Source organism: Patagioenas fasciata, chromosome 14, assembly GCF_037038585.1.
Source record: "Patagioenas fasciata isolate bPatFas1 chromosome 14, bPatFas1.hap1, whole genome shotgun sequence".
In the NCBI taxonomy this organism is placed as follows: domain Eukaryota; kingdom Metazoa; phylum Chordata; class Aves; order Columbiformes; family Columbidae; genus Patagioenas; species Patagioenas fasciata.
Genome location: NC_092533.1, coordinates 3,440,659 through 3,465,522, shown reverse-complemented (window position 1 = coordinate 3,465,522; position 24,864 = coordinate 3,440,659). Strand labels below are relative to the sequence as shown.

General features: G+C 40.7%; 1 long non-coding RNA gene across 2 annotated transcripts in view; it reads right to left on the bottom strand.

Annotated features, from left to right (window-relative positions):
• LOC139829099 (uncharacterized) overlaps positions 1–24,864 on the bottom strand; it is a 71,388-nt gene that overhangs the window by 32,597 nt on the left and 13,927 nt on the right. For both annotated transcript variants that reach the window (XR_011741355.1, XR_011741356.1), the window contains exon 2: positions 986–1,069. This is a non-coding gene — a long non-coding RNA (uncharacterized lncRNA). The remainder of the gene's footprint in view (positions 1–985; positions 1,070–24,864) is intronic.

Here is a 24,864-nt window from a genome sequence, read left to right as displayed (position 1 = left end):
CCCAAATCCACAGAACAGAAGATGAGATCCACACAGCAGCCTGAAAGCCCCACACTCTGAAGCAAGATCCTAAGCATATTTTCCCCATCTTTAAGAGAAGCTTGTCTCACCCATTAAAAGGAGACAGGGATGGATGTTCCTTCAATGATTCATGTTAAAAATGTTTTTTAAAAAGCATACAGCTAAATTGACTCAAAATATCAGTGGGAAATTGAACCTTTTGTGATATGAGATAATTCCTTTAATTATGTTTGTCTGCAGCTTTACATCTGTTAGAAGTGCAGTGCAAATCACTGAATAACAAAAGAGCTTCAGAGAGCGCGAAATAAAGAAAAAAGTCTATAATCAACCAGCTCTTCTTTATGTGCTTTTCCCTTTGCTACCTTTTATATTAAAGATATTCCTGAAGTCCCTGGCAGGTACTGGAATGCAATGCAGCTCTTGCCCAAGCACAGGGGTCTGGGGAGATAAAGCTTACCAAAGTTTATTCGCTTGGAATCTGCGATATTTAAACGTCTGTTCAATGTTCAAGATAGAGCCAAAGTCAAACCCAGGGCTTTCTGCACCACAGCCTGTGCCACTGTGGGGCTTGTCTTGCACAGAGCTGATTAAACTATCTCCAAACCCAGAAGGTCCTGGTTCCCATAAGGGCTGATGTCCCGTCACATACACACTGCATACAGGCAGAGTGAAACGCTGTGAATTTACAGATGCTACAGTCTAGGGCTGGCAAAGGTATCTGCTCACACTTAATTTCACATGCTGTGACTTTGATTTATGGCACTTCAGCTGGAGGTGAGGCCCCCCCAGATATACAAGCATCCTATTGACTTCAGCGCTCTGCTCTTGGCACACAGCGTTAGGTGATGTGCAAACCGAGACTGAAAACCTGAGCAAAGATCAAACCCTGAGCAAGAAAGACTAACAGAAGAGACAGAAAAAGCGGTAAAAATGTCATAATAAAAGCAAAGAACCAATAACTCACAGGGTAAATGAAGTCTTATTCCAGAACTCTCTGCCGATGTGACTCCGCCACAGTTACACACAAGCTGCACCAAGGCTCTGAAACCTAGAGATACGAAGAACATCACCTTAGCATTAACCTTCATTCATTTAGGGCTGGAGGTACCTCAACTGTACTTCTTACTAGATTAGCAAGCAAATATTAAGTTAATATAAATGAAACAGTCCACAATAATTTGGCTTAATTATTCAGAGAGAAGTCTAGCATGTGGGTAAATAGCTTTCAAATTGCTACATAATTTGACTCCCCATATAATTGCTTGCGCAATTTGTGTTAATTGCACATCAGGTAGAGATTTTCAAATTTTAATCAATGCTTATTTATATTAATTAACATTATTACATTTCAATAATCTTGCAATGGCACAGTTACTAAAGGATAACTTTTATTCCGGGGTTTTTCCTCTTCTCCTTCGCAAAATCTCTTTGAATCCCACTAGTGAGTCACAGGTCCCATCCAGATGATTTCACTTAACACTTTCTCTTTCACTAAGATTTGCCACCATGACTTCTCTATGAGACATCAGTATCTGGGTAAAATAAACTGGGCCAGACTCCATGTGATTGAAACGGTTTATGTTATAAAGAAGGGAGCATGGGTGATGCTGCTTCATCTCTACTTTCAGCTTTCCATAATACACCTCTCTGAGCTGCCCATTGCCTTGCTCAGCTGGGGAAGAGCAAGTCAACCATAAGTCACAATCAGACCTTTATCTGTTGCTGGAGAACACAATATTACCAAAGATGTTTCGAATTAAAATGCCATTAAGTAGGTAAGTCAGCAAGCTAAAAAGGCTCTGTAAATATGGTGGATTATAAATGTTTCCTACATTAATATACTGATCCATTTTAGGGGATCCTTTCTAGTGATGAGATGGTGTTCATTTTCTTGTAGGACATATAGAAAATGTTTCTTTGCAAAAAGCAAAGCTTGCTGAACAGTGCTGGGTGAGAGGCAACACTCACACATCTCCTCTTCAGAAACAGGAGATTTGGGCCAATGCTTGCCGAAATCTTTCAGAATCACGGGCAAAATATTTATGATTGGGGCTGTAAACAAGGAAGATCAAGGCCAAAATAAACTTATCTGAAAAAGGTTTAAGCTCTTGAAATAATAAGAGGACTGCTTAATCTCTCTGTCTTAGAACTAATGCTCACTCCCGTGGTATCTGCAGGGCAGGCATAAAGCCATTTAAAGAGAATCAAATGAAGACAAACTCCATCGCCAGAGTATGGAATTACTTCTTGAAAATAATGAGAGTCATTCTGTAAAAGTACAAGCCTGTACCAGAGATTTATGATAATATTTTTTCCCAAATCGCAGTGAAGTGTTAGGACCAATGAATAAATAAATGCATTTTAAAGATCTGAACGCTTTAGCAGAATCAAAACACCTGTGTGAATGTCAAATGTTCTTTCTGCTTAATTTGTAGTCTGACTTTCAATGCACAAAAGGCAGTATGTAATTCCATTATAAAAAGTAATGAAACCAATACTTTTTCAGGCATCAATATTGTTTAGGAAGAAATTTCACTTGGCTAGCTGAAGAACAGAGATTAAATTGGTTGGAAAAATGGCTAAGAAATGGAGAAAATTATTCTTCTATGTTAGGTTTATATAGGAGTGTCACAGAAAAAAAGATTGCCCTCCTTGCAAAGAACAAAATGCAAATAATATTCTCAGGGACACACAATGTATCTGGCTTCTCCTAACTATATTTTACCAACCCTGACACTTCTCCAATTATTTGCATTGCTGTAGTCTCTCCTCTGTATTTCTAGGATTCATCAAGGAGTGGAAATAAAATATCCAAGGACAGAGGAGAAAAGAGGAAAAAAAACCTCATGATAAATCACCATTAAGAACATCAAAGCAAACCTGGAAAATCCAGGAGCTTCGGGTGATTTCTGGTTTGGACAAATAAAACATATTTGTTGTCAAACTATTTTCAGAGAAACCAGAGCCAATATAAAAATTGATCTGTTTTTTATTAATTGACTGAATCTATGTTTCTCTTGTGGGAACTGAAATCCAATTTTAAGTGCTATTTTGGAGCTAGGAAGATCTGAAATCAAGTTTTTTCTTCTGTCACTGACTTATAGGGCAAACTCATCTATTTGTAATATGAGTAGAAATCCAGAGTTACTCCAGAAAGCAATTGAAGCAAATTCTGCACCACAAACTTCTGGAAAAATACAAAGACCAATAAATGTTGAAAGTACCAGCTGGAAGCACCATCCACTCATCTAGAGAAAACTGTTTTCCTTCTCTGCTCAAGTGGCTCCTTCTGCCTTGGAAACTCTATTTGGAGCTGTGTACATCTCTGAGTGGATGGATAGTTCAGGAAGGCCGTTGGGTTTCTAACTCCTTTGTTCTCCTGCAAAACACAGTTCAAGTAGTGACTCTGAGCACTTTGAAACATCCTCAAGTCATCAGCTGAGCCACTGCTTGGAAAGCACACGTCTATGTTAGCATCGACTAATGCACACCAAAGTGGAACGCCTGCTCCAGGATGCCAGTTTGCTAATGATATTAATATTGGGGGTGACAAAACTTTCTTGCTTCAATATAGGAGGCAATGTATGCACAACCAAATTCAGCATTGCTGCCAACCTGGTGTAACCGTATGACACGAATGGAAAGGGACTAGAACACAAGGCAAATCCCCTGCACCCTGTAGCTTTACATAAACATTCATAGAAACTGCAGTACAGAGCTGTCTCTCTACTTCACCAAATAAGCTCTTCAATTAACTGCGCGGTGAGGCTGAGCTCTTTTAGATGGCTGTCTTTGCATTTAAACAGGGCTAAATCCTTGGCATGCAACATGGGTCCTAATAGCAGCTACTGTGTAGATATTTTGTAAACTGTCTTTACTCATCGCAGGGTGAATAAGATTGGACGTGCTTGCTGAGCAGAAAAATATCCCAACATAAAAAAGAACCAGTTACAGAAAATGCAAATGTCAAAGAACAAAAATACCTCCCAAATGACTCATCATGAACAAAAAGTGATGCTGAGAGATCAGAGGATATCTGAGAAAGAAAGTCACCAGGGAGAGAGCTCTGCTACACCTGCACACAGCATAGCTGGAGAAATTAGTTTACATTGACACCATGCTGCTGGGCTCCTGGGACAGCTGGGCTGGCATCAGCTTTGCTGTGGATGTCCCTGACTCATAGTGGTCCAGGTGAAGTTTGCTCTGCCAAGGAGATCTGTTCTGGTGCCAGCCAGCACTTCCCATGCAAAGCTCCGTGAGCAGGGGGGTTGGAGCTGGCTGGGACACAGGAGGGGTTTCGTCCTCCTGGAACCTGCCAGGAACTGAGGGACGCTTGCTGGTACCGGGCATTTCATAGAGGGTCAAAAGGTCCTCTTTACTGATGGGTTTTCCACAGGTTTTGGCAAGTTGATCTCTTAAATGCTGTTGAAAACCCATGTGCCAGTAAGTGTTTGAAATGGCAAGAAACACGACCTTGTTCCCTGCAAATCCAGTCTGCCCCACAAGCCAGCCCAGTCCGGGTACAGCAAGATCTGAGACAGATGGCCACTAATGGCAAACAAAATTATGATCACTCCATTTTAAGGTCTTACAGCACCACAGAGCCTCTGATTTTTGACATTGGCTCTATACAAAATGAACATGTTAAAATTTTTTAAGCCACTTTTTCCATTTCTTCCCAACACTACATGATTTCCTGCATCATTTTCTCAGGGGGACCAGGTCAGATGACTGACATTTCTGCTTTTAAGCCAGTCCTACCGCTTCTCATATGAATTTATTTCTCAGTCTAATAAAACTAAGTATTAGGAACTGAGTGAGTCCTGGGTGAAAACAAGCCAAGTTATTTTTCAGCCTGACAAAACTGAGTCTGTGGTGTGAAAACGCCGGTTTGGATACTCAGCTGTGCTATCTTGCACCAAGATGTACACGAATCCACTATACTCAGGACTTAAAAATCTCTTACAAACATAGGATCTCCTGACTGTTTTCCACAGAAACAGCTGCAGTGTGGGTTAAGACTGGATGGCAGTTTTGTGCATTGCTCTTGTGTCCCTGATTTTAGAGCCTTTAAATACTATTAGAGACCACATATAGCTTTCCCCTTTCTGTGGATACAAAACCAAAAGACACTGTATTTTCCTCTATGGGAGTTTGGAGATCTTGCCTATTTGCCTCTAAGGCTCCAAGTCCACTCCTGTCTGCAAGGTGCACACAAGGACCTTTACATTGCAATGACAATAGAAAGTAGCTTTAAATAAGGTGAGAATACAACCACATTACTGCCCCAAAGACCTCAGCTATACATGGACCAGGCTGCCAAAAAGCAAGGAGGCAGGCATGGGGAGTGAACAGTCAGTTATGCCTTTGTACAGTCATTTTTTCTGCCTAGAAAGGCAGCTGTAGAATCAGCAGTGCCCTTCGAGCAGCTGCCAGCAGTAGTGGGAACCCAGGGCAAGCTGTGCTCCAGGACCTCCCCTCCTCATCCTATCCCATCGAGCACCTGAGGAGGGGGACACACGGTCCCCCAGGCACCGAGCCAATACAGAACTTGCTTTCCCTACGTTTTTCCTCAACACCTGCTCACATTTTCATTTTCTAGAAGTCTTACCCAGGCAGATGCATTCCCTCAGCTAAAAGAAGCTCTTCACCATTAAACCAAGAAAAACGAGGACAAACTCTGCTGTAGGCTTGTTTTAGACTCTGCTTGCGAGATTGAGAATAAAATTGGTAGCTGAAAGAGCAGAGAGAGCAAAGACCCCTCAGTTCCTAATGTGTTCCAGGTTAGTATTTGCCTCCTGTTTTATTGTGCTCAAAAGGCAGCAGAGCCCTGTTGGTCCTTTCAGCCTGCAGTCGCCAGGGCCATGCAGTCTCCTTATTTAAATAATGTCTGCCCAACAGACCTTTAACTTCCAGAACTTTCCTTTTGCCCGCAGGCTCTGCCCTGGGACTGTTGAGGCCTTTTCTTATTTCTCATAATTGACAGCACTGAACCACAATGTAAAGAGGTTGGGGTTTGCTAATCAGCTCCTTTGCCTGAGGATGAGAAGAGTGGAAAACAAACAAACAAACCAGCAAGCTTTTTTATTTTTTTAAGGGGGGAAAAAAAACCCCAAACAACCTGCAATTAAGTTATAAACATCAGCTCAATGCATTACCTAGTTACTTGTTGTGGTGCAGATGCAATACATGTGTGTGGCAAGGGGGCACACACAATGCTCAAGCATCTGTTTCTACTGAGATACATTTCCATCTCCCAGTTCCCTCCAAGACACGGGTATTGAGGGAGAGGATAATTTTTCCCAGGCTGGAAAAGATGATACAGTCTGCTCAGATACAAGCCCAACAAATTACTCTTGACATTCGTGAGGCAACTGGTGATATCAGCCCCCTCCTGTGAACCCGCCAGAGGCTTTGCCATGGGGACAGACTCAAGCAAATGGTGTTCTGGGCTCAAATGTGGCATTTTTCTTGTACTCACTGCCCCAGGCTTATCTCCTGGGAGAAAAAAAGAAGGAAAGCTTGAGGAGCAACAAAAAATAAGTGTCCTCTTTGCATCACATTGAGTGAAATATTATACTTTATGATCTTCTTTATAGTCATTACTTAAAAGTGCATCCACCACTGTGAAAAACATGACTGCCTGAACCATGGTGGCTGCATTCTCTGGCTGGGACGTGAGGGAATGGGGCTGCCACACGCCTGGATGTGCTGTCACGTGTACCCCGGCACAGTGGCACTGGTGACACTGCCCTTGACGGGCAGGGCAGCACCAGGATTGCAGCCATAGTCCCCAAAGGGGAAATCGAACGGCTCCCTGATGCTCTTCCACCACTCCCAGCTCTTACAGTCTTGTTGAATAGGAGGAAAATTGATATCTTTAATGAAAAAAAAGTGAAATGAAAGCTGGTACAAACTGCTGGAAATCAACACAACTTTTCAGGCTTATAGCAATGTGTTTGCAAGTACTGAGCTCCAGTGGCAGCTTCAGCCTTCATTATACAGGTCTAATACAAGTTTTTTAAATACTAAATGTACATTGTTCCCAGATAGCATCAAAGAAAAGGGCTTGATTTTTTCAGTCCTTTCCACCTTTAATTTCAAACCCACACCAGTGATTGCACACCTGCAGAACATATTTTGTGGTTTCCACAAGCTCTGAAAATGGGATTGTTGATAATATACTGATTCTTACTGCTTAGATATATATTTTTATAGACCCATCTCCCACTGCCTCTGTATGTATTTTTCAACCACCAGTTGATATCTTTCAGATTTTTTTTTCCCCATCCAAATAAAAGTCCTTTTTTCCTATTGAAATAGAAATCAGTCTTCATGAGTAATTACATTCACAAACTGTTGTTCACAACTGGTTTCAACAACAGAGCCAAACCAGCTACACAGTGGGTGGTCATAGAGGGAAAATTCTTACAAGGAGGAAACTTTCAGTTGCAACAATTTTTATATATTATAAACATAATAGAAAAGGAACCATCAAAACTCTCAATTAACCTGTTTGAGCATGGAAGATCTGCTGAGACCAGAATAGAGCATCTGCCATACATTTTGCTTTAAAGCCAGCTGATGCCCTATGGAGAACTTTGAAAACAAAAGCTTCTGATTCTCTCCAACCTCCTTTGGTCTTTATCTTCCAGAAAAAGAGAAAAAACCAAGAAGGTGAGAAAATAAGACATCAAGATGCACAATGCTGATAGAAATGCAGCATCTATTCATGAGAAGTTTAATGACAACATGGCAAGTGGAGACATCAGTGGAGTCTTCTGTATCTGACAAATTCATCAGCATCATTCTGCTGATGGGAAAAAAGCCGAATAGATTATTCAATATTGCTGCTGCCTTCAAAAATGAAAAAATCAGGTGGGAGTGTCACCTGGCCACACTGAACACATTTTGAATACTTCCCTTTCCCCTGTCATTAAGAAAGCTGTTACTTATACCGTTAATGATTACATGTCATTAATAATAGGTACTCAAGAGAAGCAGAGTGACATTACAATACTGTGAAAATGCTGATTTACCATAGTAAGATCCTTTTAAATATGGGTTTTAATATGCACCATGCCTGATTTGGTGTTTTTGCAACCACGGTATGTGTTGGTAGCAGTTTGGGAACAGAGTCAAAGGGACTATTTGGTGCTGGAGACTTCTTCCATAGTGCCAGGGGGTGGCAGCCTGGTGTACACCCACATCCATCCACAACTCACACAAAAGCACAACTGCTGTACCTGGTTACCCTGCTATGCATCAGACCTGAGATTCTGGGCATGGTTCCTCAATGTTTCCCCAAGTAGAGGTGGAGCTTTTTAGAAACGGCTTCGACCTCAAAATTTATGCCACTGTCACTTGCAAGAATGTGATTATTTTCCCATTTTTGGCATAGGTCTCAGGCAGTTTGTGAGAGCTGCTTAACCTGTAGCTTTTTCAAGACAAGTTCAAGAGTTGTATTTCCAAGGCTACACTCAGACTGAGTTTGCAGTTGCAGAAATACTGGGGTACAGCACAGCCTCGCATCTCCTGAGCAGACGTGCGCAAGCACCTGGAGATCCACACGTGTTTGTACAATGGATCGGACAGCCATGGCTGAGAGACCCCAAATGTGACAGAATTTAAACTAAATGTACGGAAATAAAACTCCAGATGTTTCCTATTCAGTTATCATTTCACTCAAACAGGAGCAAAAGCTGTTGAGAAAGATCAGACTCTGAGAGGAGGGAATTTAGACGTCCCTACAAACAACCGAGAAATTAGTAATGCAAATTGGTCATTATTACTGTCATCAACAAACGCTGCCCCTGTAGACTAACACATGCATATTTCTCTTTCCCTTTTGGTTCACTGGGATCATTCTCTCATTCTGTCTCATGGTTATAATTAATGCACTTGGATTAAAGAATTAGCCAGTAACTTATTCTTTTAATCCACAGGGTCCCTTCTTGCATTTAAGGCAGCAGTTGTTGGAAGGGAAACATTTCAGACATTTTATTAGACTAAACCTAGATAATTCTGCAGCTTTAACTGAGATTTTTACAGTAAGCAATGACCCAGCTCCGCTGTAGACTGCATATACCTACCTCTAATTCTTATTTGTTTTCTAGAAGCACCTTCTTTGTGCATGTATGACAAGAAGACACAAAGGAACTTTAAAACCATTAACAATCTGCCACATCTTTTAGAAAAAATGGAAAAGGCTGTTTATACAAAGAACGTTTACTAACAATGCAATTCATACTCGGAATCTGAAGCCTCAACCAACCAATAAAGACAGCTTTGCCATCAGCAATTTGTAAAGGCAAATTGCTGAATGCAGGCTATAAAAGAGTGAATTCAGCTATGTTTTGGCTGGGTTATATATAGCAGGCTGCCTTCCAGAGCAATATTGTCTGATGCCGGGTCAAGCGTGTATTTCTAAGTTTCAGAACACATGCGCACCATGCAGGTGCATTTTACACAATTGAAGTGCAGACACAGCTTTTGACTTAGTTTGCGCTTCTATCAGTTTACTAATGATATCAAAATAACCCACAACCCAGTCACATTGAAATGAGCCTGAAGTACCAGATCCAAATTCTTGGGGGTAGTTAGTATTTTTAATGCTCTTAGAGGTTTTTCATGCTGGGACTTTCATATTTACCACCCAGATTTAAATAGATGTGTTTTCCTTTGCAGGACTCAGTCTGTGACTTGTCCTGAATCCACCACCTCCAAAAAGCCAGTCCCATGTTACACGCCCCATACAGAACATTTACCTTTTTTTGCTGCAGGTTTCTGTCTGCATGCAACAGATTTTCTCCCCAAAGCCAAGCCCATGCAGAGTGCATCAGGACAGAAACAGCTCCAACAAAAATCAAGTTACAGCTACCAAAATGCAGCAGATCAAGCAGAGCCTGACGCTGCTGCCTTTTATAGCCCATCAGCAATACTGGCCATAGATCCCCAGCACCTTATGGAGATGGGTGGCCACAATTACATCCTTTCTAGCACCAATCAGCTGAGATAAGAGCTTGATATTAATTGCGAACAGCCCTTGGTAATTGCTGTAGCTGCCACAGTTTGGGTTGCAATACCCCCAGCTGTGCCTTAGTAATGCACCCAAACGCATTCCTCATAGTGGGGGTGTAACCTGCTCCTTGCTCTGAAATCAGAGGCACGAAAATGAAGCAAAATGCAGGGCTGGGGTTTGCTGGTGAAATTTTGATCTGATTTCATTTTTCTAGGCTTGATCTCTCACAGATCCTTGCTGAGATGCATGTATCGAAGGCTGCAGGAACAACAAACTTTTCTGACAAGTCATGAGACCACTGCGATTCATGTTACAGAACCTCTTATTTATTTGCTTGTGTCATTTGTTTTTTATTGAATACAATGAGAAAGTTTCTTTTAATTAAGATGATGGTAGCCCTGCTGTGTTTAATTAGATGACCATAAAGCTCAATAGTCTGTTCTCAGACTTGAATTATAATCTGCGTGACTTGTTTTGATTTGTCTGGCTGTCATCAGAAAATGGATTTGATGATGAGTCAGTCTCTGGTCAGGCCACCCAGAGACATCATTAATAAGTTAATACATGGAGTGATGTATATGCCACCTTCTGCTGCCGACCTCTGGACACGCCAATTAGAAAAGCAGCGGCAATTATACAATCTGGAACTTATCCCATATTTACGTACTTTGGGAATACAGCTCCTCATTAAAATAGTGAACGCTTTGTTACTTCTACTATGGGGAAAAAGTGTGTGAGCTACAGATATGGCATTCCCTTTCTACCCTTTCATATCAACCATTTTTAAGAGCTTGATCTGGTTCTATTTTATGTCTTAGCGATGCTCTGAGTCTCAGGTGATCGTCACTCCCGGTGGGGCACTCATCACAACCACCTTTAGATATGCGCAAGCTGGACTTCCCTACCTGAATTACTGGGCTGAGTGTCTCTGTGTAGTTATGGTGAAGAGAAGATAGACAATTTTACATTACATCTCAGCGGCCAGTTTTCATTCCCTGCTTTAAGACAGGATAAATTGCAGTTCAAACTGCACTGACAGACTGCAGCTGAACAGCCCAGGAGAAGCTGTTTGCATTTCGGACGCTGTCCTTAGGGGGGCTGCACCAGGGGTGCCCAACCAGCGTAACACAGAGAGGCTGAGCTGATGGGAAGCTTTGTAAGAAGTAAACTGAACTAATCTGTCTTCCAAACCATCCTGAAAGACTTGTGAAGAATTACATTAGATTTCCCAAAAGACATGCTGTACGCCAAGGCAAGTTCCTGTATTAGCCACAAAACTGTGTGATACTCTGATATGTTGGGTAAAGGACAATTGTTTCTTCTTACTGTATTTAAAGAAAAATGCGGCAGCTGGGGCCCTTGAGCAGGACTTGCTACTGGTTGTCTACATCCTATAACCCCACCAGAGAAGTCTTCTACAATGCTGGCTAAGTCAGGCAGCAACCCAGGAACACATAAAATCCGGTTTTGATGCTTTCCTAAAGGAACCAAGCATGTCAAGCTACTGAAAGGGTGACAGTCCTTGCCATGGGAGGCATGCTGATATTTTTCAAAGAAAAAATAAGCAGAATCATGATCTTTTATGTAGTTTCTAACCCACGTCACAAATCTGAAAGCTATGACGAACTTCAGCCCAGTTGAAGTCTGGCAAAACTGTACACAGCAACTCTGATCTTACTACGGAAAGTTACAATAACCTTAATTATAAGCGTATAAACAAATTAAAACCGGATAGAAGTGGCAACATTTTCTAATCAAATAACAGGATTTCCTGTAAAACAAATGCAAACTGTAAGGATGCTGAAAAAAAATGTATTAGTATTTTACCACCACTTGATAACAGAGTTAACAAGTGATAAAGGTTCAGCTAAAATAGTGCTCTTTAAATATAGTTGCAAGATACTCCTTCATTTTGCTTTTACGTGCTTACAAAAACAATCCCCCACAAACCCAGCAGTTATTTCTGCAGATTTCAACGTGTACTCTGCAAACAAAACATAATTATAGCTGAGCATTGGAAGAAAGGTGCTGTTTTTAGTCACCTGTTTTTCACATCACATTCAATACTTGTTCCACCCTGTGCTGACGTGCAATACTGACATATTCTTGCACGGAGCATCCCCCGAAGGCATAAAACTTATAACATTTGCATAAAGAACCTTTTTCCTTTGAACAACATTAACTGTAGCTGCCTAATACCAGTAGCTAAGCAAGTTACATTGTGCAATCTTATTCCATGGTTAGCATTCACTCCTTTTATGCCTCTGTTGCACGGTTACAAATCTGCCAGTTAAACTCTATGCAACTCCAAAACGTATTGTCTGGAATGAAACAACCAATTATTTCTTCAGGTTTTGTGGCATAATATCCTAGGAAACCAGCAATTACAAAATCAAAGTGGCATCAAATGGTGTAGAAAGGAGTTAGCATGTATTATTCTTTAAATAGCAGTTACATGAACTCATAATAAATGGGTATTAAGTGCTAAATGTATGATAAGTAATTCCTGACAATGCAATTATCCAAACAATACAAGAAAAACCTGCAAGATGGCATTGTCAAATTCGCTTGTGCAAATGCTACCGTGTGAAATAACGATATTGAACAGTGGTCTCTGTTCATGAACACCTTGGAAATCAAATAGTGCAAGTACACGTGTGCAAGCCAAGCAGCACATTGTTCTGGATTCCCAGCAGCTCCTGGCTGGTAAATGTCACCTGCTGGTTTGAACCCTCTTGACATTAAGACTTAAATTTGCCTAAAATAAGTGGAAGGGAGCAGGATACCGTTTTAACCTCTGACTATGCTGTATACGGTATCTTTCAAAGGATGCACAGAATGAAGATGGACGAATTATGTAAAGTGTGGTGAACTTACACAATTACTGATTACAAGTTTTCACTGAAACTGAAATGACGACTTCATAGTCGTTATAGCAACAGGCTTGAAATGTGAGGAATTTCCAGGGGAGGCACATCCAAATGTGAAACAATGGGATGCTGTTGATGAGGTAACACGTTTAGTTCCTTTAGACTCTTTTTCTCAAGAACTTGGCAACTTGTTCAGCTGGGCAACAGACAAGTCAACATTACCACAAGAAACTTTGCCATAACAACAATCTCAGCCTCCATCTGATCTTGATCTTCCACTGAAACAAAGGTATTTTTGGACCCGAAAGAATTTCCCTGGAACCAAAAAGACCTTTGAAGGTGACTTAGCTTGATTGGCTGGGAGCTGGAGGAATAGAAAAGCAGCTGAAACACCTGCTTTTCCACATAGGAAAAGAAAACCATGTTTCCAAGTGAGGCTAAGTCATGAGATACGTGTTCTTTCAGTGTTCCTCCAACACGTAAAGAACTGGCACAGAAGTACATTTATACATCTGTAATGCAGTAAGTCCCTCATGTTGTGAGCATTTGTCTGGATCTTTCTTCAGTTCTAGTATAAAGGCATTTCTGCATCATACCCTGCTCTGTTAAGGGAAGGAGTGATGATATCGCTAAGGTTCTTAAGAATCTCAATATACAAACACACTTTACTTAGGAAGGACTAAGATAGTAGGCATGCTGTAATAACTTATGACAAACAGAATCAAACTCATCGTAGAATAAAACCTGGGCCTTTATCATGCACATCCTTTATTATTAACTAAGAGATATAATAAAACCCTAGACACATTTTGGGAAAATGTTCTTGATTTGCATCCATCCAAGTCAAAAGTTACTGTTGCCAAATTTGTTGGAAAAAGTGAAGGACAAAGGAGTTTTAGCTTTGAGCAAATATCTCCTTTAGATTAATTCCAAGAAACTAAGTCATAAGAAGTCACTTCTGTCCTACATTTTTGTAATTTCCAGCTGTGGAACCATGCGGTTCATAAATCCAGATCAGAACATTTTCCTCCTCCTTCAGAGAAGATGGACAGCTTTATCCTGGACAGGGAGTCTCTTCAAAGGAGCTTTTATTAAAAAAAAGTCTAAATTAATTAAATGTTCAGGAGAAAAGAATAATATATTTGGAGAAGCAGCAGAAATCTTCTGTTCACTTTCTCTTTTTTTATTTTTCTTTTCTTCTGTAATAACATCTGGCACCATATGTTAAAACATTCACTCTTCCTTGTTAATCAAAAATTAGATTTTATAATTAACTTTGAAATTCACGAAACTGAAGGACCTGAATAATGAGCTTCCCACAATTTCTGCCCATCTCTAGACCTTCATGCACACATTTGGATCCTGGTCTGCTTCACCCGCTGTAGGTTCAGTTCAAACTGTCCTCTCTCTCTTGCTCATAAATACTGTCAGTCCTGACTCGCTTCCCTGGATCTCAAGGGAAACTTGCCTGTTTGTGCACCTATTATAGCAATCAGAAAACCTAAATCAAGAGCTGAACTTAAATGACTTTAAAATGTGTGTTATCTGATTCTCTAGCTTGAAATTTAGGCATAAATATGTGTTTAGTTTTGAGCATTTGTCCATGTTTGCAGTGGAAGCTGCTCATTGCCAGAAAGTCCAAAAACAAGAGCTCAAAAAATACCTGGAAGAAGTCTGCAAGGAGTTCCCTCTCTCAGATAAGATGCTCATTGTAGCACCCTTTGGGATGAAGTTTGCAGGCTGCTGTCACTACCAGGAACATTAGTGATGTGCTAAAAAGGTTGGTGTTAAATCCACACACAAAAATACATACGTGTAAATATTCTGAGATTTATACAACATTAAAAAAATATTGCCTCAATATTTCATTCTGTGAAAGGGCAATGGTAACATAATAGAGTTGAAATACAGAGCCGGAGGGGTTTCACTGCTCATGCAATGTTAAGAAACACCAGTTTTCCAAAGAAGGATGTGAGAAATGCATTAGGTGCTCCTTGCACATCCACTCGCACGTAAATGAAAAAGTATTTTTAACTAAGAAATCAGCCGACACTAATTGTGATACCTGCCAAATAAAACGTTTGTTCTTGATAGGCCAGTTTTGTTGCTTTACATGGTAGGTGAAAATGTGCACTTACATTTGACCAGTGCACACTATGCTTGCATGAGGATGCTGTGGATGGAGGACAATTGTTTGAAGCATCAAGAGATGTGTGTGGGAAGCTTGTGCTGTACTTAGGTCAGCTCAGAACAGCTGTCTCCTCTCTTTCACATCATTTTAAGACATGCATGCATTTAAGCTTGTCTTGTATAATCTCTTTGGTTACCCTGGCACCTACAGAGGCACAGTCAGTACAGGCAAAAATGTCAGGTGCCAGTCATCTGGTTGAGACTCATAGGAGATTCAAGAGCTTTTCCTCTGGTGGGAGGCTGAAGTACCACTGCTACTCACATGATCTCTGGATAATTTGCAAGTTTCTTCCAAACACGGAAAGTATGAGCACATTGAGACTAGATGTTGTGTGACACGACTGGTCTTTGTGCAAGAGTGGAACTGGGGACTGGAGAAAGCCGTTGTAACAGCAGAAATGTCCGGTGTGTAAGATAGCCACAAACCGTTGGAAAAATTAAAAAAACCCTAAATTATGTGCGTGGCTTTGTAACCAAAGGGAGACAAAGGATCCACATTCATTAAACGCTGGGATAAGAAGTGTCATTTTCTCTCTCCTTGCATAGCCAAGTAGACCTTTGGGCAAAGAGGGATGAGGTCCCTCCTGGGATGCTGGAGGAGGCAGCAGCTGAGCCCTCCAGCTCCTCTTGCCATGGGAACTGTGTCCCGTTCCAATGTGTCTACACAACCAGCACCAAATGACAGCCGGTGGATTTCTGACCAAACGAGCTTGTGTGAAGTCGCACCAGCACTCCAAGAAGGAAAAGGAGGTCTTCTTCACCCAGACATTGGCTTTCTAGGAGGAACTTCCGCAGACTCTGTGTCACAAGTGGCTAAAACACACAGTCTTCCTCATTGTGATTTCTGTTGGATAGCACAGCCTCATGGGAAGCCTTAAATGACAATACATATACACATGTCTACTGTAGGCTGAGGCAACAGAGCAGCAAGAGGCCAAGTCTTGCATAAGCTCTGTCCATTTTCATCATCTCTAACTCGACTGGCACTTCCAGCAGCACAGCCCTTGGACTAAACAGATTGTGTGATGGATTTCTCAGTGGAAATTCCCAAAGCTGTCAGTGTATGTGCTCGTTACGGACGTCAAGAACAACAAACAAATCAGAGTGATTGTAGGTAACTAATGTAATTAATTATCCACATGGCAGGCAATTTCATGGCAAATTCTATTAACCTACCTCTTGAAAGTAGCACAGATAAATATTCTTTGTCTACATTTCTTGCTGTTGGAAAAAGGGAATAGACGTGTTCACAGCAGGTGTCCTGAGTTAAAAAAGGTAGAAAACAGGAGACATCTGGGCACCGAGGAATACCTCAAGCATTACACAACTGTGTATCTTCATATACAGAAAATATTCTTCTTCTAATACCTGATCCAAGAAAATCCATTTTCTTGCTTTGTTTTCATGTGATTTTATGAACTTACTTTTCAGGACACTCCTAACCAATACATGGATATAGCACCGTAACTCAAATGTTACAGGTTTTCAATGACAGCAGCATGATCCTTACAAGCTGAAAATGTGACAAAGAACAGATTTCACTGCACCTCAGATCCGCATCTTAATCAGGGAACTCTTCTCCCAGATGGGCTTTCATGTGAGAGCGGCTTTCTCACATTGTTTGTCAAGTATTTTCAGCTTTTAAATACAACCTCTGTTCCCCAGGGAGGGACGGTATCTCCCAAAGCACTAGACCAAAACAATGAATGAAAATATGTGGCTTTAACACCTGCTAGTATTTTTTTTTTGAGCAGGTTTAGAGGTTGCATTCACTATAATGAGGTATAATAAATATTCAGTGAGAAGAAAGTGTTTTCTAACCACTAAAAGACGGTCCTGTTTGAACATTGAATCAATGTGGAGTCACTCTTTCTATTAAAAATGCAAACTACTTCCAATACCTATTTGGCAAAGGTTATTGTGGTTGTTCATGAACTGACCATCAAGCATTTTTTTTTATAGAGTAGAAAATTGTTGACAAGTGTCTACAATTTTTAAAGTTTTACTTTTAGGCTCAGTGATTTCATTGTAAATGGCAAAATATACATAAAAGCTCTATTAACCCTAACAGAAGTCTTAAGTTTTATATCTTTCTACATACATTCAGACACACAGTTTGTTATGTTTAGCTGCCTTGATAAAATACGCTGTTTTTAAAATTACAGCAGGTTTTTTTGTGGTGCTGCATCTACACAAGGAAATGAAGAGAGAGCAGAACTGAACTGAGCTGATGAACTCTTTGGGTTAGACCTGCGTTTTAATTGCAGCTCAAACCTTTCATAAATACCATCTACAAAACATCATTGCTATTCATCTAGGGCAGGGGAGTGATAGAATATGAAATAAAATAAACCTCAACTATATAAGTAATTATGTGAGAATCAGTTTTTACCAGTTTTCTCAGAATTATTCCTATGGAATTGCTCGTGGAAAGGGGTTCTCTGATAACACTTGCTTGGCTCTGTGACAGTTCCAAAGTTTTCAAGGATTTAATCTGAATTTGCCCTGAAACATCCATCGAAGATGGCTTTATAAAATAGGAAAGGTGACTTGTTTTTCTGAAACTGACCCTTTGCAAAGGAAAGGTTTAGACTGCTGCTCCTCAGGCTCTGGGAGGAATGCTTTTCTTACATTTACTGTAAAATCAATACAAGCCTCATTCAAAAGCCATTACAGGCATTGAAGAGACTTCTTTCACACTAATGGGTTTTAGATCAAGAGGACGTTTGTGTTACACAGTTCAGGGTTTGTCTCTCTGTTCGTCTCCTTGTTAATAAACTCTCCCTCAAGTTGTGTTTTGGAATGCGATGCAGACACAATATTTGTTAAATAATTTTTAGTATTAAGTTAGTTGATTGCACTTCTTGGAACTAATAACATTAGCAATGTTTCTCTCAAGTGATTACACCGAGGCTAAATATTCTGTAAACTGGGGGCTGAACAGTGGTTAAGTGCAAAGTAGCTAATTTATTTTGGTACTTACAAAGTATGTCCCACTTTTAAGAGTCAAACCAGAGCAGTGCATAGACAAGCATATTATCATGTTGTTACAGAAATTAAACATTTCAAAGTAGCATTTTTAAATATGTATATTAAAAACAGCTATTATCTGGAAAGCAGGGTTTTCAATTCTTATTGCTACATTTTACAGTTTTTAATTTGATTCATAATTCCTTATTATTGCACCCTTTATCTGAATAGCTAGTAGTTATTAATTCCATTTATACTAGTGCTGTTCTGAATTATTCTAATGCAGTTCCACATTCATCATGCAGCTTCACTTTCAGTCTTTTACTGAGTAGATCATCTAAGTAAGAGATATTTGTATCACATTCATGATTTTCAAACACCCTGTTTTTTCCCACTCTATTATTTAGTTTCCGGTGGGGTTCAAGGGCACAGCAGGACAAGGCTATCACAGCCAGGTAAGCCAAGTACAGGTTTGGGCCCATGACATCATTTTCTACTATTATTTTGTACCCCATCTATACGTATGGCTATTTCACCTCCAGAACAGAGCCATTATTTCAGGCAAGTATTGATTTTTCAACCCTCTATTTTGCTAATATTCTGGTGTCGGGCATTTTCTTTTGTCATATGTTTGCTTAGCAGTAGAAGCCATAATTTCATTTTGAAGCAGCATATGTTTGAGTACACGGTGTATTCATAACTTCTTTGACTGCTGTTGATTGACTGATTTGCTGTTTATATCCAGTGTATTAGCTCGGTTGATAGTGGATGATCTGATCTGAAAATGACAGCAATCTGTGGTGCAGAATCACATCTCCATAACTAATCTCAGCTTCCTATTACAGTTTTCAAAACTTTGTTGCTTTATTGCAGCATAAATTTTACCTGAAGTTTCCTGTGTTCTCCTAGTTATTCATCAAGCTACCCTGAAGTGATAAATCTAATTGTGGTAGCAATATACAACGCACATTTCTTGGTAGACCTTGGTCTATGTGAGATTTTTGGTTTCATTATCCAAGGACAGACTAACAAAGTATTTCCACTTCATTAATGGCGTGAAGTGAAATGCATTAACATTTAGTTTTCAGTGGATGCTTTTTCTGAGTTGTTTATTAAAATGAAGCAGAAAGGGTCAGCGTTGGTTTCATTCTTGCTGCGATAAATTGCAAAAAAGTGTAGAGAATTCAGAGAATTCATCACACTGAAAATGAAATCATTCTGGCTCAAAGATGATAATAATTCTAAGAAAGTATTTCACCAGACGCCTTCAGCCAAGATTGACATTCAGTTGTATTATAACTGAACCAGCTTTATGTAAATGGTAGAGTTATATTTACTAAATAACGTCCTCAAGCAGAATGGAAAGTGCACTGCATAGCTGCAAGTACTGCTCAAATCCCAGCAGGGAGCACATTCTGTTTGTGTTCATGGACAGAAACTTCGGCTGTTATAGCTTGGAAAATGAATCCCTTATGAACAGCTGAGAAACCACTAATAACGTAGCAAAGGTTACTGAGTGTCCATCAGTCACATCTCTACCAGTGATCACCATTTACTCTTTTTTGAGTCAAAAGAAGTAAGTAAAGGAGGTCATCAGCTGGAACTCTTTAAAGAATTATCTTGAGACATCCTTTTCCCATCTCGTCGTCTTCTGTTTGCAGGCTGTGGGTTGCATTCTTTAAAATACAAAGCAACTTTAGTCATAGCTCAAACTGTCTTAAAATACTGCTTCTAACTCTGCAGGCCAGATTCTGAACAAAACTAACAGTACCTTCAAGGGGTAACAACTTTCAAGAAAACAGTCCCTTGGTGAGCAATTCAAATAGAATGCTGACGTTTCAAGTTTTGCTGTTATTTGGCACCTCCTGAGTTTCTCAGCCATTTTCCTTCAGCACTGCTGGTCCCTGACAAATCAGCCCATTACTCTATAAAGATCATAACTCCAAAAGGGAAAAATTTGCCTTACTGGCACCAAAGACCCAGTACAAATCAAGCACAACCTCAGAGGCTGATCTAGATGACAATTTCTCCTCCCAGAAGTCAAAGATCTAGCATTGTCAAGTGGTGTTTCATGCCATAATGTTCAAGCCATCATCATGAGATGGATTGGAGAAGGGGAGATGGGTGAGAGCTGATGCTCATGGTGATGTGTCTGCCTAGTTCTAGCCAGACATCCCCAAACAGAGGCATTTGAAACCACTTATCAGGACCCCAGAACCTTTGTAATGAGGGAACTGACTCTGAAACGGGAGCTTTATTTCCTCTTCATCATTAATTTAATACACAAATGTAAGAAGTAAACAAACACAACATGAAGTGCTTTAGTTCCATACTGAGTTTCCTGATTTATCTGCACCAACCATTTCTAACCACAAGAAAATGCCCATTCTCCCCAGCCCCAGTCCTGGATTCAGTCCTCTAACTCCTGCTTGCAGGGCAGTTTGGAGCCAATCTGGCAGCTTCACTCACATGAGAATATCTGCACCAAAAATTTTATTCTTGAAAATTGTATTCCATGCCAAAATTGCACCTGAAAACAGTTGCAGCTTGAAGATGATTAGTTGCACTTCTTAACCACATTATTTTTTTAGAGCAAAATTGTTGGTCCTGCGTTCTGTAGCTGTTGATTGCTGTATTTTCACTTTAAAAGTTCATTCCTTAGAGCTTCCCTTTTTCTTGAAAATTCAAAACCTCAGGTAGCCTGAGAAAAATCAGAGCCAAACAAGTCTCAGACAAAGGGGGAACAGGAAAAGAAAGGGCTCCTGGGCTTGAAAGAAAATATGAAGTGTTAGCTACAGGTGTTTTCGCCTCAGAGTTTTGTGTTTTTAAAGAGGCAGATATGGTTTATATTTGCAAAAATACTCCAGCTTTGAAACTGCAGGGCCTTTGGCCTTTCCTTTTCTTCTGACACAGTATGCTAAAGGTCCCAGGATTATTAAAACATACTAAGAGGTGATTTTGGACCCTGGAATGTGCCGGGACATAGTGTAAAGAGTATGGAACTGTCCAGATGAAATGTCATTACCTGGCTGGTTGAAACCACTGAGTCCCACAGCCCAAGCAAGCCCTTACAGGGACAGCATGTGAAATAGCACCGCCTGACTTAACCTGATTTAATCCTATCAATACCTCTTGGTGTCAGGGAAGTTTTCAGGAAGCATCACTAAACGACAGCAAACTGGTCCTGGAGCAGATAAAGAACTAGTTGAATGGAAGAAATATGATGTGAGTCATCAGTGACAACCAATTGATAGGACAAGGGGTAATGGGTTCAAACTGGAACACAAGAGGTTCCACTTAAATTTGAGAAGAAACTTCTTCTCAGTGAGGGTGCCAGAGCCTGGCCCAGGCTGCCCAGGGAGGTTGTGGAGTCTCCTTCTCTGCAGACATTCAAACCCGCCTGGGCACCTTCCTGTGGAACCTCAGCTGGGTGTTCCTGCTCCATGGGGGGATTGCACTGGATGAGCTTTCCAGGGCCCTTCCAATCCCTGACATTCTGGGATTCTGTGTTTCTTTATGTAGAAGATTGCTGGATAAAACCAAAAATGGCTGCATTTGTTCTTCTGAAGCACCAAATCTCTCTGTTTTTGAATATGAATCATATTTATATGATATGGCGTAGCTTTATGTAGGGCTACTGACAACACAGTGCTCGGCAAAGCAAGGCTGATACACTGGGTTGGTTCCTCCGCCCCACCACAGGTACACTCCAAATTCTGAACAGTGGCTTTCTGCTGTTTCTTCAGCACACCCGCCTTGGGGCATCTGCAATTCCCTCCTCTCTTTCTGTCCCGTACTCCCTCTTCTTCACATGCCAAAATGTGTAAATAGTAGAGGTTGAAGCAGACAGGAGCGTAGCAAGAGCTCAAGTTGGATCTGTTATTTTTGTTGTATCCTCTGAAAGACTTGTACGGTCATCTTGTGAAGGAGCCCCTTTTTCAAAGAAACAGCTTTGCAGCACGTAGCGTTCCGCACGTGATTTCTTACATACGGAACTGCTATTATAAATAAATCCGACAAAAAGATGCATTCATCATTGTAAACACACTGATTACAAGGCCCAATATAAACAGTGGAGAGTGGGAAGGTGAACTGTATCTCAGCCTGACTTTGTATGTAGGCTTTCCACTGACAGGTTCTTGCTGGTTATTTGACAGAAGCCATCAACAGGCATCCTTGGAGGTGAATATTTAATGTAGGATTCATTTTAGCATTTGATTCAGTGGCAATTATTCTTCCAGCATTAACAGTGAAATGACACTAATGCACTCTGCTTTTTGCTGTTTTCAGACACTATGCATGGCTCACAAAATGCCAAAAAGGGGGAAAGGAAGCACTGGAACAAGAGGAACAAACAATTTGTATACGGTTAAAACTTATTTATAGTTTGGTATTTCTGAAACAGGCTCCTCCCTTTTTCACTCACTTCCACAGATATTTATCCCTCGCTTGACCATCATGCTTGTGAATTGTGATGTATCTTGTGCCTGGAAATCAGTGCTCTGAACATACCAAAGTTGACAGACAAAACTCAAGGTACACAAAAGTGTTTGTCATCTACCTCGTGGTGCTGAATCTATGAGCATAAGAGCGTGCCTAACCACATATTCTCCCTAGAAACATGGTAATTATATCGAGACAGAGTCTCAGATTTCTGGCTGAATTTATCCCCACAGAATCGAACAAAAAAAGAGCCACTAAACTTGTAACAGAATCTTTCTGCTTAGGTACATGGATAAAAAAAGCAGAGGGTGTGAAAACTTACTGGAAGATTCACAGAAAGAAAAGGAAATTGTGGCCATGCTGGATCTAGAAAAGATGTGAAAATGGGCAGAGTAGCTGGATTTTCTAGTTTGTTTTGAGCCAAGTCCTTCACTCTTAGGCTACATCTGCCCTAGGTTTGCTTGTGCAAAGTGAACAGGTTGCATTTCTAAAAAGAGTAAAGTTGGGCATCAGCTTGGAATTTTGGAGGTTGCCATGGTTTCAATACTTTTATCTTCTCTGTAAGTCATTAAGATTTCATTGCCATCTTCAGAGTGATTACACCTGAAAAACAAGACCTTCTTGCTTATAGAAGGCAACGGTCTAGCACACGCAAATAAAAACAAGGGAACTACACAAATACTGCAACCCAGAGTAAAAACGGTTATCAAGTGGGCAAATAGTGACAATTCTGAGGCAAAGACACATATTTCTTAAAGGGCCCACGAGTCAACATGCAAATTATTAAAGATTTATAATGTAGGAAATATATAGACTATTCAATGAACTTTTCAAAGCAAGAGCTTGAAGAGGGAAAACCACTGAAAAAAAAATTATTCCAATTAACAAAGCCATTTGCCGGGAACAGAAAATGACTCAGAGAAAATGTCATGGGGTTCAGTAGCGAGTTGGCCTCCCAGTTTGCAGCAAGACAGCTCAGCCTTCCGGAGCCTGATCTGGCTCATCCAGAGTGAGTGTTTCTGCTGAAACACAGCTCTGAGGTCCAACTGTTCCAAGAACAACTAGGTGTTAATCTTGCAGGATTAAACGCAGGATATATGGAAAAGCACACACTGTTCTCTCCGGTCAGAGCCAACTCTGGTTGTGTTCTTTAAAGACTTTGGAATTAATTACATAGTCTCTCCAGACACAAGGCATGATTTATCTGCTTGGGTGAAGCTTTGTTTATCCCGTAAATTAAAATCTTTGAGTGAAAAATGCAAGTTGCCGCTTGGCTTGCAGAGGAGATAAGGGAGGAGAAGTGGGGTTGTGCCGGGGAGGTTCTGTAGCACCAAGCGGGCAGGAGCAGTGGCTGCTTTAAATGAGATGTCCCTCCTCGACATGACCGCGGTAACACGGGCTGTGCCCTGAGCAGGATGGACACCTTCCTGGGGCTTCTGCAAAGAGAAAACCTTGCTTTTGGTATTGTCTGGTACCAGCGACCCCTTCCTACTTGTGCAGATTCCTTGATTGTTTTCTGGGTGTTGTGCTACACGGATGTTTTCACTCGCTCAGGGAGGAGCACACGTCTGAAAGCTTTTTGCCAAAAGGAGTTGTGAGAGCTGCGGTGAAGACAGAGTAAGTAGAAAAAACACAGGAAATTGGAAGGGAATACACCAGTCCCAACACGGCAGCAGGGAGCCGACCCTCTTTGGCTGCAGAGCTGAACATCAATAGAGCCTCCCTGCATGCGGTGGAGGAATTAAAAAAAACCAACAAACACATTTTTCTGGAGCAGAGGAATGACAAACACGAGCTTTTACAGTAGGATGTACTTGTATCTTGAATCCAGATTTGTGCTTTTATTAAAATCAAGGGTACTTTAAGTGTCTTTTTAAATACTCTCTTTGATCAGCTCTCCTACCCAACAAGATCTGTAACTGAGGCTGAGATGCAAGACATTTGTGTCTGGGATATTTGCAAGTAGATCTTTAACTACTGTGACATTTCTGGCATTCTTTTCTCTCTTTCCCCCTCTCTCTCATCCCCCCCGCCTTTCCAGAAGCCTAGTTATTCAGCAGTTAAAGCAAACCTGTTTACTTAGCCATTAAACATCCCATATCCTCCTCACCACAGTTATAAAATGCTCGTTTACAACCACAACTCAGCAGAATAGAGCCACACATCACCCTCTAAACAGAGAAAAACCACAATCTTTCAAATCATAGCTCTGTAGGCTTTAAAACCTCACCGCTTTGAGAGCTCAACCCCTTGCAAAAAGATTATGTAGAGCTAAAGCATCTCTGCTTTTGAATGTCTATGAGGATACATGCGGCTTTTAATGTATAGTTCAATCTCAAGAAAGCTGTG